This window comes from Ammodytes marinus (assembly GCF_949987685.1).
Source record: "Ammodytes marinus genome assembly, chromosome: 11".
Taxonomy (NCBI): domain Eukaryota; kingdom Metazoa; phylum Chordata; class Actinopteri; order Uranoscopiformes; family Ammodytidae; genus Ammodytes; species Ammodytes marinus.
The window spans coordinates 11,271,741-11,283,185 of NC_137215.1; positions in this window are offsets into that span (position 1 = coordinate 11,271,741).

Consider the following 11,445-nt stretch of genomic DNA (forward strand, 5'->3'; position numbering starts at 1 on the left):
CTATTTCATATTTTTCTTAGAAAAAAATATATATAATAATTATGGCTAAAAATAAAATGGCTTTATATATATATATATAAAGCCATTTTATTTTTAATATTATCTGTAAATTGCTGTAGCGAAAAGGTTTATTTTCTTCCAAAATGTGACATTCAGTATTTGATTGTTTTGAGGGATGTGAAATCAACTTCTTGCAATAATCTAGTTTTCTTCATGAACACTAGATGGAGACATTTGACTGGGAATGAACGCTAAACATTTGTTACTGTAATGAGCTAGAGGCCCAAGTGAGACGTGGGAATCTTTTTGGAAAGCATTATGAAGACACATATATAAATAAGGCTACACACAAGCATAGATTCAAACATTAATTCACACTAAACAAAACCATAAACATCTTAAATCCAAGGTACATTCACTCAAATATAGTACTTTAGTAAAGTGGTGACTTGTACTGCTCTGTATTCTACAACAATACTATGGCAAATATTCTAATTCACAACAAATTATTGTAGGTTCAGATTCATCATACCAAATAGAAGCAATGAATAGATTATGTATTTAAGATTAGTTTATTGACCCAGTCAAACTGATATACTTAAAATGGACCTTTCTATCAGCTGATACATTAAAGTAGCCTAATATTAGTGCATGAATAATTATAATCTAATACATTTGAAATGGGCCTCTGTTCGTATCAGAGCTTTAAGCACACTTTGGTATTGTTTCTTTTACTGAGTGAGTTGTACTTGTGACAGATGTGAGTTCTACTAAAATGTCTCTCTGTTGGTGTTTACTATTAATACTCCACTAGCGACCACAGCCTCACCTGAAGTTCATTTGCCTACCTTCACCAAGCTTCCTCCCTCTTATTTGACTACATCTGACTGCGCCAACAACCTGTAAGAAAACCCACAAACTCTCACACTGACATACACACACACACACACACCGACTAATCCACCCATATTTGGGGATAAGATTATTCCACACTCACAACTCCATATATATTCTGATTTTCCCTAAAAAATTGACCCTGTGTCAGCTGTCCAGAGTGAGGTCATCCCATTGAACAAAGTGTGTCACCTTGGAGCACATACCATGTTGATGTCACACCGGCAGGCCGAAGGGCACCACTGACCCCCCAATTTGGGTCGGACTTGCACTAATTTTGTGACCAGCCGCCCCTCCCTCTTCTATATCGCTCAACCACATAATCTACCAACCCCTGCCCCCCCCCCCCCCCCACCTCCTTCTTATACAACTCATTCAATCCTCTCTGGCCTCCAAAACTCAACCTCCGTACCCCCACCACTACCAAAACCCTTCATCCTTTCTATGCACTAACATCCCCCCTCCTCCCTCCTTTATTTGAATCCCACAGTGAGGCCTCTTTGTCCGACGGCTGCCGCTGCATTGTGCTGCAGAGGGAAGCAGAGTAAATGGACAAGCAAATGAGTTTTCTCCTTCAGCCAACTGTGGCGACACACACACACACACACGCACACACACACACACACACACACACACACACACACACACACACACACACACACACACACACACACACAACCACACACATACACAAAAACCTGCACGCATGCACACACTCTCACGCTACCCACCTCGCACAAACATATGCGCAAAGACACGTCGTAATGCAAAACCATCCAGGAAACTTCCTTTCTCTTCAAAATTTTTCTTCAACTCGATATCTTTTCCTTTGTGCGTCCTTGACCTTTGACCCGTAAACAAAGCCCTCTTTATGGAAGGGAAATGCCAAGGCGTACAGCGCAGTACTTACATGTTTCCTTGCGTCTTCCGCCACAATCTCTTAACTGTGCAGGGAAATTGCTGCCGATGATTGTCACATTTACACATAAAGCGCCATTAGAATTCTCTCACAGTTTATGTGCACCTGATGAATGTAAGCCCAGACACTTTTTATATCCGTTGAGCTCCATTTTAAAATCTGAACGGAAATATCTGGCTGTTTGTTGCAGCAAGACTATGTTTACCATTTATATGTTCAATACATAAAGGAATAGATCAATATTTTAGGTTAGAAGCTTGTGAACCTCTTTGTGTGCATGGTCAATATGAAGCCAGGAGACTGGACATATTTAAAATGGATTTAAGGAATGTGCTATTCTGGCACATAACCTCCTCTAAAAGAACAACATGTTGTTTTTTTACTCTTCAGTCAGTGCTTGGATTAAACAGAGTCGATTTAGCATGGTAATTAGCGAGCTTTGGAGGCTTTGGATTGAGCCAGGCTATCGCTGTTTCCCCTGTTTCTAGCTGTAATGCTTAGCTGAGAGATGAGATACGATAAAGATAGTGGTATCAATCTCCTCGTCCAATGTGATCCAATAATGTCTGTTATTAAAACTGTTTCTTTTAATTTGCTCCGAGGAACATGCAGTATGTGTTCATTCTTGCACCCCCTTTGGACAAAAGCGGTAGTGTTTTTACTACTCCAGCTGTTGTTCCTGTGAGTGTACCCATGGCAAAGGCATTAAGAAAAACTACATAAAAAAGCATTCTTTGGTCTGATGGTCTCGTTTGCTCATCAGAGGAACATTTAGACTGTTTCAGAAATACTTAAAAGTTCCTCTTATCACCTTTAAGTAAGCTGAGATGACAACATTTCTGCTGTCTTGGGTTGAAGGTGGAAATGTTCACTTGATTTGTGTTTATTTTATCTCTATGTTTTAAAGTGGACCGTGTGCAAAGGTCAAGAACTGAGCATTTAAGTTGCACGTGGTGTGTCGCCCCCACATTCTCCTACCGTCTTCCATCTAAGAGGGGATCTAAGCCCCGAAGCGAATTTTAGATTCAAAATAAAGTTTAGCTTCTGAAATAGTGTCTTTTTTTATAGGAGCTTGTAACATTGTGCTCCTTTGCCCCGGGTGCTTAACTCTGGCACTTGAACAAACTCAAACAAACACATTGAGGATTAAGGGTCAGGTCAATGTCATGCTGCTTTTCACTGACACAAGCAAGAGACCTTTTTTAAAAAAAATTTAATTCAGCACACTATCCTTGTTCTCAAACACTACCAAAGAGGATGGTTCAAACCCCACATATTCATGAGAGTGATATAACTGACTATACAGTGATTTAGAAAAAAATCCAAGACCCCCCCCCCCCCCCCCCACCACCCCACCCCCCCCCCACCACCACCCCACCCCCCCCCGATGTGCTCTGCCACTGACCCACGGCTCTAACCTCTCAGAGGAATGCATGGCTGTAAAAAGCCTGTAAAGTTGTTTTTACTCACTATCTCTCTCTCTCTCCCGACCCACCCTCACCTGCTTCAATTCCTCTCCCCTCCTCCTCCTCAGCCCATGAACTGTGGCCGCTCTGTAAAAGAGCCCGAACGCAGCAGATGTGTGACGGCCGACACCGTTAACAGCTGTCAGCTCTTATGTCAGCTCCTGTTTTGGTCTCCACCCTCCCCCCCCCCTCCAACACACACACACACACACACACACACACACACACACACACACACACACACACACACACACACACACACACACACACACACACACACACACACACACACATACACACACACACACCAAGCTATATGCTCAAAACGACGACCTCCCAAACAGTTGTGGCACAAACATCAAGGCTGAAATCCAACCTGCCAGTAAGGAAAGGTGAAACTTTTTTGTCTTTTTTTTTTTTTTGCATTGAAAAAAGGCTGAAATGTACCTTGATTACCAGGAGGTTTAATTTGATTAAAAGTAATAAATAATAACACAATCAGTGTCCACCAATAGTTAATCAACTGGACGAGGCTGATGATCAAACACAGGATTCTTGACTCACATGAAATGTTTAGTCAAAATTGCCATTTGATCTAAATATCATTCAAGACAAAGTAAGGTTGCTTGTTTAGGAAACTACTCAAGGAAAGTAACTAAGGACATTTACTAAACTTTGCATATGCAGAGTAATAATCCTAAACACAATCAACCAATACAGTCTGATACATGTTAAAATAAGATAAGACTTTTTTTTATCCCTTGGTGAAATTCCTAAGCTTCAAAAGACCACCTATAATTATACCTCATCTGTCATATTCATCACCTTATTTAGATCCACCTTTGTATAAAAGGACACCACATGCTTTAATACATATTATTGCAAGCAGTAAACACATATCAAGAGCAGTGTTAACTTTCTTAGGATGTCTGATATTCATCAGGGTACAGACCTAAAATGAAAAGTTACGGGTACTTTTGTGCTTCTACTATAGATTTTGAATTTAGGAATTTTACTTGGAACAGAGTATATCTACACTGTGGTAAAACTACTTTTTCACTTAAATTTACTCTATTAAATTTTTTTTATTTGTCCACTGCTTGACCTTAGAACCTTCTTGCATTTCCCATGTGTACTTGCTATGCGAAGTACAAATGGGATTAATTTGATATCATCATGAGCTCTGTAATACTTATTATTATATTATTATGTTATTATTATTCTCGATTTTCTGCCAGAATGCTTCATGTGTGGAGCTTGTATGAGGAAAACTCACCCCTGACCCACACTGTTTAAGGTTGGAATTTTGCACACAATTTTTCAAACTTTCCGTAACCTTCAATCATTCATGTCCACTTCGGTGTGTGGAAGTTATTACTGACTGAGGGTGTTTTTTTGCGAAAAGGCACAAACACTTTTGTCTTTAGTCAGACCTCGGTGACACTAACTACTACTTTCAAGTACACCACTGCTTGAAATCCACTTTATCTAAACTCATTGTTTCTTTCTGGCATCCATCCCCGTGCTCACAGCATCTGGCTGCCGTCCAAGCTGCCCCCGTCTCTGGCAGCATCCATCCCTGTAGCCTGTTGCCCCCTTTTCCCCTCAGCTGAAAACTCACTCATGTCTAAACCCCTTTACCGTGGTTGCCCAAGACCCAGTAGCTTCAGCCCTACTCCCTGTCCTATTCTGTAAGCCTGGGTCCCCCCTCTATAGTAGTCCCTATAACCTCCAGTCCAACCCCAGGTCCCAGCCTCTGGCCTTGAGCTTTTTTACCTTCTCCCAGAGCCAGCTGCTGTCGCCTCCGCAGCCGTCCAGCCCACAGCATGAGAAGCCCAGCAGCTGTTGATCAATGGGCAGCCGGGGCCAACGCCTGCCCGTCCCCTGCCCTGACCTCCTACCCCTTATACATACACGCACACAGATGCACACACACACACACACACACACACACACACACACACACATACACTCCCCAGGGAGGCAACAGATGGGGGTCAGCCAGAGGAAAAAGAGGGGTGTGGTATAAGGCCACAAAGGGCTGGGTTAGGTGTGTGTGTTTGTGAGTGTGTCCGGGTCCTTATCTGTGTGTCTTTATCCATGTGTGTTTGTCAAATGAGCTTTTTCCATGTTTCGACAGCTAGACTAAAGCATTTTTTTCATGTGTGTGTGCATGTATATGTGTGTGTGTGCATGTGCGTGTGCGTGTGCGTGAGTGTGGTGTGTGTGTGTGTGTGTGTGTGTGTGTGTGTGTGTGTGTGTGTGCGTGAGTGTGTGTGTGTGTGTGTGTGTGTGTGTGTGTGTGTGTGTGTGTGTGATCCTGTGTGTGATCCTGTGTGTGATCCTGTGTGTGATCATGTGTGTGTGCTTTGAGGGGCTGTGGCTGCTGGACATTTGCTAGCCGCGTGTCTCCAGTATGGACAGGTGTTGGCGTCAGCGGTGTCCAGACTCGTTTCGGCAGCTGCTCTGCCACCCCTTCTCCTCTCTCACCCAGTTCTCTCCTCTCACCCCCCCCCCCCTCCCCCCCGACAGATGTAGCCACACCACCACCACCACCTCCTCTCAAGCTTTTTTATGGGCCCAGCCTGTTTTGACTTTAAATATTTGCCCAGGAGGCGCTTGCTCTGTATGGGCGAGGAGGAGGAGGAGGGGGGGAGGGGGGGAGCGGGGTGGGCCTGCAACCTGACACACACACACAAACAAAGTTCTCTATGAATGAATAGCACACCTATGAGCACCTCTGTTCGTGTACACACACACCTGTATATAGGCAGAGGTTGAGGGCTGGTTCGTCCGGTTTTTTGCTCTTGTCAGGATAGACAATAACTACATCAGGACAAACGGCTCATACAGATCTGTGGCCCTGATGGCTCTGATCAGCTGGCTATACAGGGAGAAAAACACACCAGGACATGACAGCTGACGACAAATGGACCCTCAGAGAAGTATAGGCCCTTTTTGTTGGCACCTCTACGAATCGTCACCTGTGATGTGAACATATTGTTTCTAATAATCGTCCAACTTCTCCGTGCAGTGAAGTCCATTAGTTCAAGTATGTGTTGATTAAGGCATCAAGCCGAGACATATATAGTATAAGCTGTGACTAATGTTTGAGTCATGGTTAGACACATAACATGCAAATGAAAAAGTCAGTGTACTTATAAATGGGGTTAATGTTGTAAATTGAGAAGAGAAGGATTGTTAACGCTGCATTAGTCAATACTTCAAAGAACTTTAGCACCCTTCAGCTCATTTAGCTTTCTTTTTTTCAGGTTTGAGTCACTCTAACAGCTAAATGGCAAGATACCTTCTTCAAGAGCTGGCTGGAGAACAAACCAGAGTAAAGGGAAAATTAACACATGACTTACATTCATCAGGTAGCCTGAAACGTAATTTTTAATTACATTCAAATTTAAAGAAAATGTATCTGCACCAGAAAGATTTACTCTTTTCTGATTTTTTATTATTGCCTTCTTTCTAACCTGACAAATAATCTTACAAATAAAGTCTGCTCACTAGCCGCGTTGTCTCAGTTGTGATTGAGTAAAAGATGTATTGAGAGGTTCACAATGTGTGTATTGTGTACTGTATATTGTTGAACCTCCTGCTTCTCTATCGTACTGTTCCATGTAAAGAACACAGTTACACAGTGTATCAGCTTCTGCGTACATTTCCTAACTTTCTCAATCAAAGTGAATTCATGAATCCCTCTGATTCTGCAAGTTTTTCTCCGGAATAATTCCTCCTGGGTTTTAAAGCAAAGGCATGTGGTGCAAATAGCTGAACAAACGCTGTATTAATTCATGGCTACACCAACGGTTTCATGTTTTGCATGGGAACAGCAGAAAACACCAATAGGCTAAAACTATGCATCAACAAACGCTAATCTCAAGGTGACACATGGGCTGTGAAGTGTCTGTTTTCCCCCCAAAAAAGGAAATCTCCAAGGAGCAACTGAAGCTTCTGCTTGTGATCCATCAGAGAGAGAGAGAAAGAGAGAGAGAGAGAGAGAGAGAGAGAGAGAGAGAGAGAGAGAGAAGGAAAGAAATGCAACGAGAGAGAAAGAAGTTAGAGAGGAGTGTGGTGGATATAAAAGAATGATTATACAGTCGGGGCTTGGAGTTGAAAGATAATTAGAACAGCAGTGAAGGATTCTGCTGCTGATCCCAGAAAAAAAACACCTCCGCCAGCTGGGTTCAAAGTCCAGGAGGGAGAAAAGAGGAGAAGTGGAGGGGAGACGGAGAGGGAAAGAGAGAGGGCCACAGGAAAGAGAGGGAGAGATTTGGGGATCTAGCATGAAGAGTGGTGGAGCGCACCTTGTTGTGCCATCTGGGCCGACTCCCCCATTACAAACACACTAACACACACACACACACACACACACACACACACACACACACACACACACACACACACACACACACACACACACACTCACACACACACACACTCACACACACACACACACACACACACACACACACACACACACACACACACACACACACACACACACACACACACACACACACACACACACACACACACACACATCTCATCTTTCTCCTCCTCCTCCTCCCAGCCCATTAGGACAGAGGATTAAGGTGGTGGCAATTACAAGACGCAGCCTACAGGAGTGTGTATACCTGGCAATACATTTAACTGTCCGGGTGGGGGGGAGGGGGGGGGGAGGCAGCAAAGGAGGAGTAAAAAATGAGATGGGCGGGAAAGGGAGATCATTAGAAGAAGAAAAAAAGACAACACACATTCACTCGCACATCAGCATTTGTTGTGATAGCAGCAAAAAGAAAACTTTCTCCTCCGCCAGCTCGGCCCAATAGTCTTCAAAAAATGGCCGAGTGAGCAATTGAGTGCCAAACAGATGCTGGCACAATTGCTGCTGTTACGTGTGCCCCCCCCCCCCCCCACACACACACACACGCACACATACACATACACATACACATACACATACACATACACATACACATACACATACACATACACATACACATACACATACACATACACATACACATACACATACACATACACATACACATACACATACACATCCCTCAACAACTCTACCCCAACACTAACAACTCTACTGCTTCTCTCTCTCTCTCCACCCACCCACCCAGCCGGGTGGGGGGGGGGGGGGGTGGGGCACTACAGCTATGGATGGCGCCCATATGGCCACAGCTGATGGGGGTGATTGTCGGTATTGTTCACTTTGTCAGCGATCCTGGGGATGTGGGAGAGAGCTAATGATAATGCAGAGTGCAGATGTGCTCCGGAGCAGCCCAGTCGTTAAGCAACAACAGCTTGTGTTTTGAGTGTGTGCGTGTTTGTGTGTGTGTGTGTGTGTGTGTGTGTGTGTGTGTGTGTGTGTGTGTGTGACAGAGACATGAGACAGAGAGAGAGAGTGCGCGTGCTTGTGTGGGTTCCTGGATTTCTGTGAGAAAGAGAGTTACAACCACAGCTGCTTGCCAGCCTGTCAGCCTTCTTGAGAAGACCTTCTGGAAGACCTACGCTATGCACACACACACACACACACACACACACACACACACACACACACACACACACACACACACACACACACACACACACACACACACACACACACACACACACACACACACACACAAATACAGATGTTGTTGTTTTTTATGCTGATCTGCACATGCCATAGTTCTTCCTGGGCATGAGGTACAGAAGCTCAAACCTAAAAAAAAATGTTTGGCCCAATCAGCCTTTCAGTTTTCACATTTTAAAAGCACTGCTCTCCTCTGTCCACTCAAAGAAACCTGAAGCTGCATGCTCTGGTTTCCTCCTTCAGTCCAAAGAAATGCAGGGTACATGTACTGGAAACCACAGGCATGAGTGTGAATGGTTGTTTTTTCTACCCTGTAATAGACTTCTTCTGGCGATTTGTCCAGGTTGTACACACATCTGAGAAATGCTCCAAGCCCTGCAAAGGATAAATAAGTATAGTATAAGTACTATAAGTGGAGTGAAAGCTTCCCACTTATCTGTAAGACAGAAGTTTCCCCCGCCAGCCCATGTCCTGATTCAGTATAATTGCTTTGATGTGAAGAGGAAAGAAAATGGGTCATCAAGATGATTCCTTGGGTTACTTCAGAGACTTTCTGTTCCAGGGAAAAGCCACTCACAAACCTCTGTGACAGTTTGTGATTCAACGATGTGAAACATTGTATCGGTATCTGCGTCAAATACCGTCTCCTAGTCACAGTGGTTATGAAATAAGTGTATCACTGTAACCTTCTACAACCAATTCATTTCAATTTACACACACCTAAACAAAAAGGTTGTTGTCCTGAGAACAGATGTCTTGCTTCAGCCTCAAGTGGCGCTACCCATTGAAACAATGATCCCAATTTGTCACTGGCTGATTTGTAGGCGACCCTGACCTCTGACCTTTCTCTGTGAGAACTTCCCCATGGATTCACATTTATCACATTTAATCATGTTTACTGATTGGCAGTGTGCGTCGGCCCATAATTGTGTGTGACACAGCTGAGAGACTGCTCACTCCTTGGTGCTCAGACGCTTTCACTCATTTCAAGTGGATCCCACACTGGTGGTTAGAAACCTCATTTCATAAGGACCCTTTAAAATGATGCAATCTCTAATTACAACCCCACGTCATACAGTCATATGAAAAAGTTTGGGAACCCCTCTCAGCCGGCATTATAATTGACTCTGCTTTCACAAAAAAAATATAAAAGTGGTATGTCTTTAATTTACCAGGAACAGCTAAGTACTGGGATGTTTTCCAAACAAAGATTTTTTGAAAAGCAGTATTTAGTTTTATGAAATTAAATCAAATGTGAAAAACTGGCTGTGCAAAAATATAGGAACCCTTGTGGTTTTGTTGATTTTAATGCCTGTAACAGCATGTAAAACTGATGACTTTAAACACAAAGTTGGTTGGATTATGTTGCTAAGCCTTGAACCTCATAGAAATGTCTGTTTAATCATGAGAAAATGTGTTTTAGGTGCCTACATGCAAGTTGCACTTCTCTTTGACTCTCTGCTGAAGTGAGACAGAATGGGATCATCAAAACAGCTCCCAAAAGATCTGAAAAACAAAGATAGTTCATTGTCATGGTTTAGGGGAATTTGGCTACAAGAAGCTTTCCCAAAGGTTTCAATTGTCAATTTCGACTGTAGGGAATGTTGTCAGGAAATGGAAGGACACAGGCATAGTGGCAGTTAAACCCAGGCATGGCAGACCAAGAAAAAAACAGGAGCGGCATAGGTGGAGGATTGTGAGAATGGTTGCACACAACCCACAGATCACCTCCAAAGGCCTGCAAGAACATCTGGCTGCAGATTGTGTATCTGTACATCGTTCAACAATTCAGTGCAATTTGCACCAAAACATTTGTATGGCCGGGTGATGAGAAGGAAGCCCTTTCTGCGCCCACGCCACAGATACAGTTGCATGGAGTATGCAAAAGCTCATTTAGACAAGCCAGCTGCATATTGGAAGAAAATGCTTTGGACTGATGAGACAAAAATTTATAAAAAGCAGATGTTTTGGTGCAAATTGCGCTGAATTGTTGAACGATGTACAGATACACAATCTGTAGCCAGATGTTCTTGCAGGCCTTTGGAGGTGATCTGTGGGTTGTGTGCAACCATTCTCACAATCCTCCACCTATGCCGCATCTGCTTTTTATAAAGATCAAATAACTTAATTTTTGTCTCATCAGTCCAAAGCATTTTCTTCCAATATGAAGCTGGCTTGTCTAAATGAGCTTTTGCATACTCCATGCAACTGTATCTGTGGCGTGGGCGCAGAAAGGGCTTCCTTCTCATCACCCGGCCATACAGATGTTTTGGTGCAAATTGCACTGAATTGTAGAACCATGTACAGATACACAATCTGCAGCCAGATGTTCTTGCAGGTCTTTGGAGGTGACCTTTGGGTTATGTGCAACCATTCTCACAATCCGCCGCATATGCCGCTCTTGTACTTTTCTTGGTCTGCTAGACCTGGGTTTAACTGCAACTGTGCCTGTGTCCTTCCATTCCCTGACAACGTTCCTTACAGTAGAAATTGACAATTGAAACCTTTGGGAAAGCTTCTTGTAGCCTTCCCCTAAACCATGACAATGATAATCTTTGTTTTTA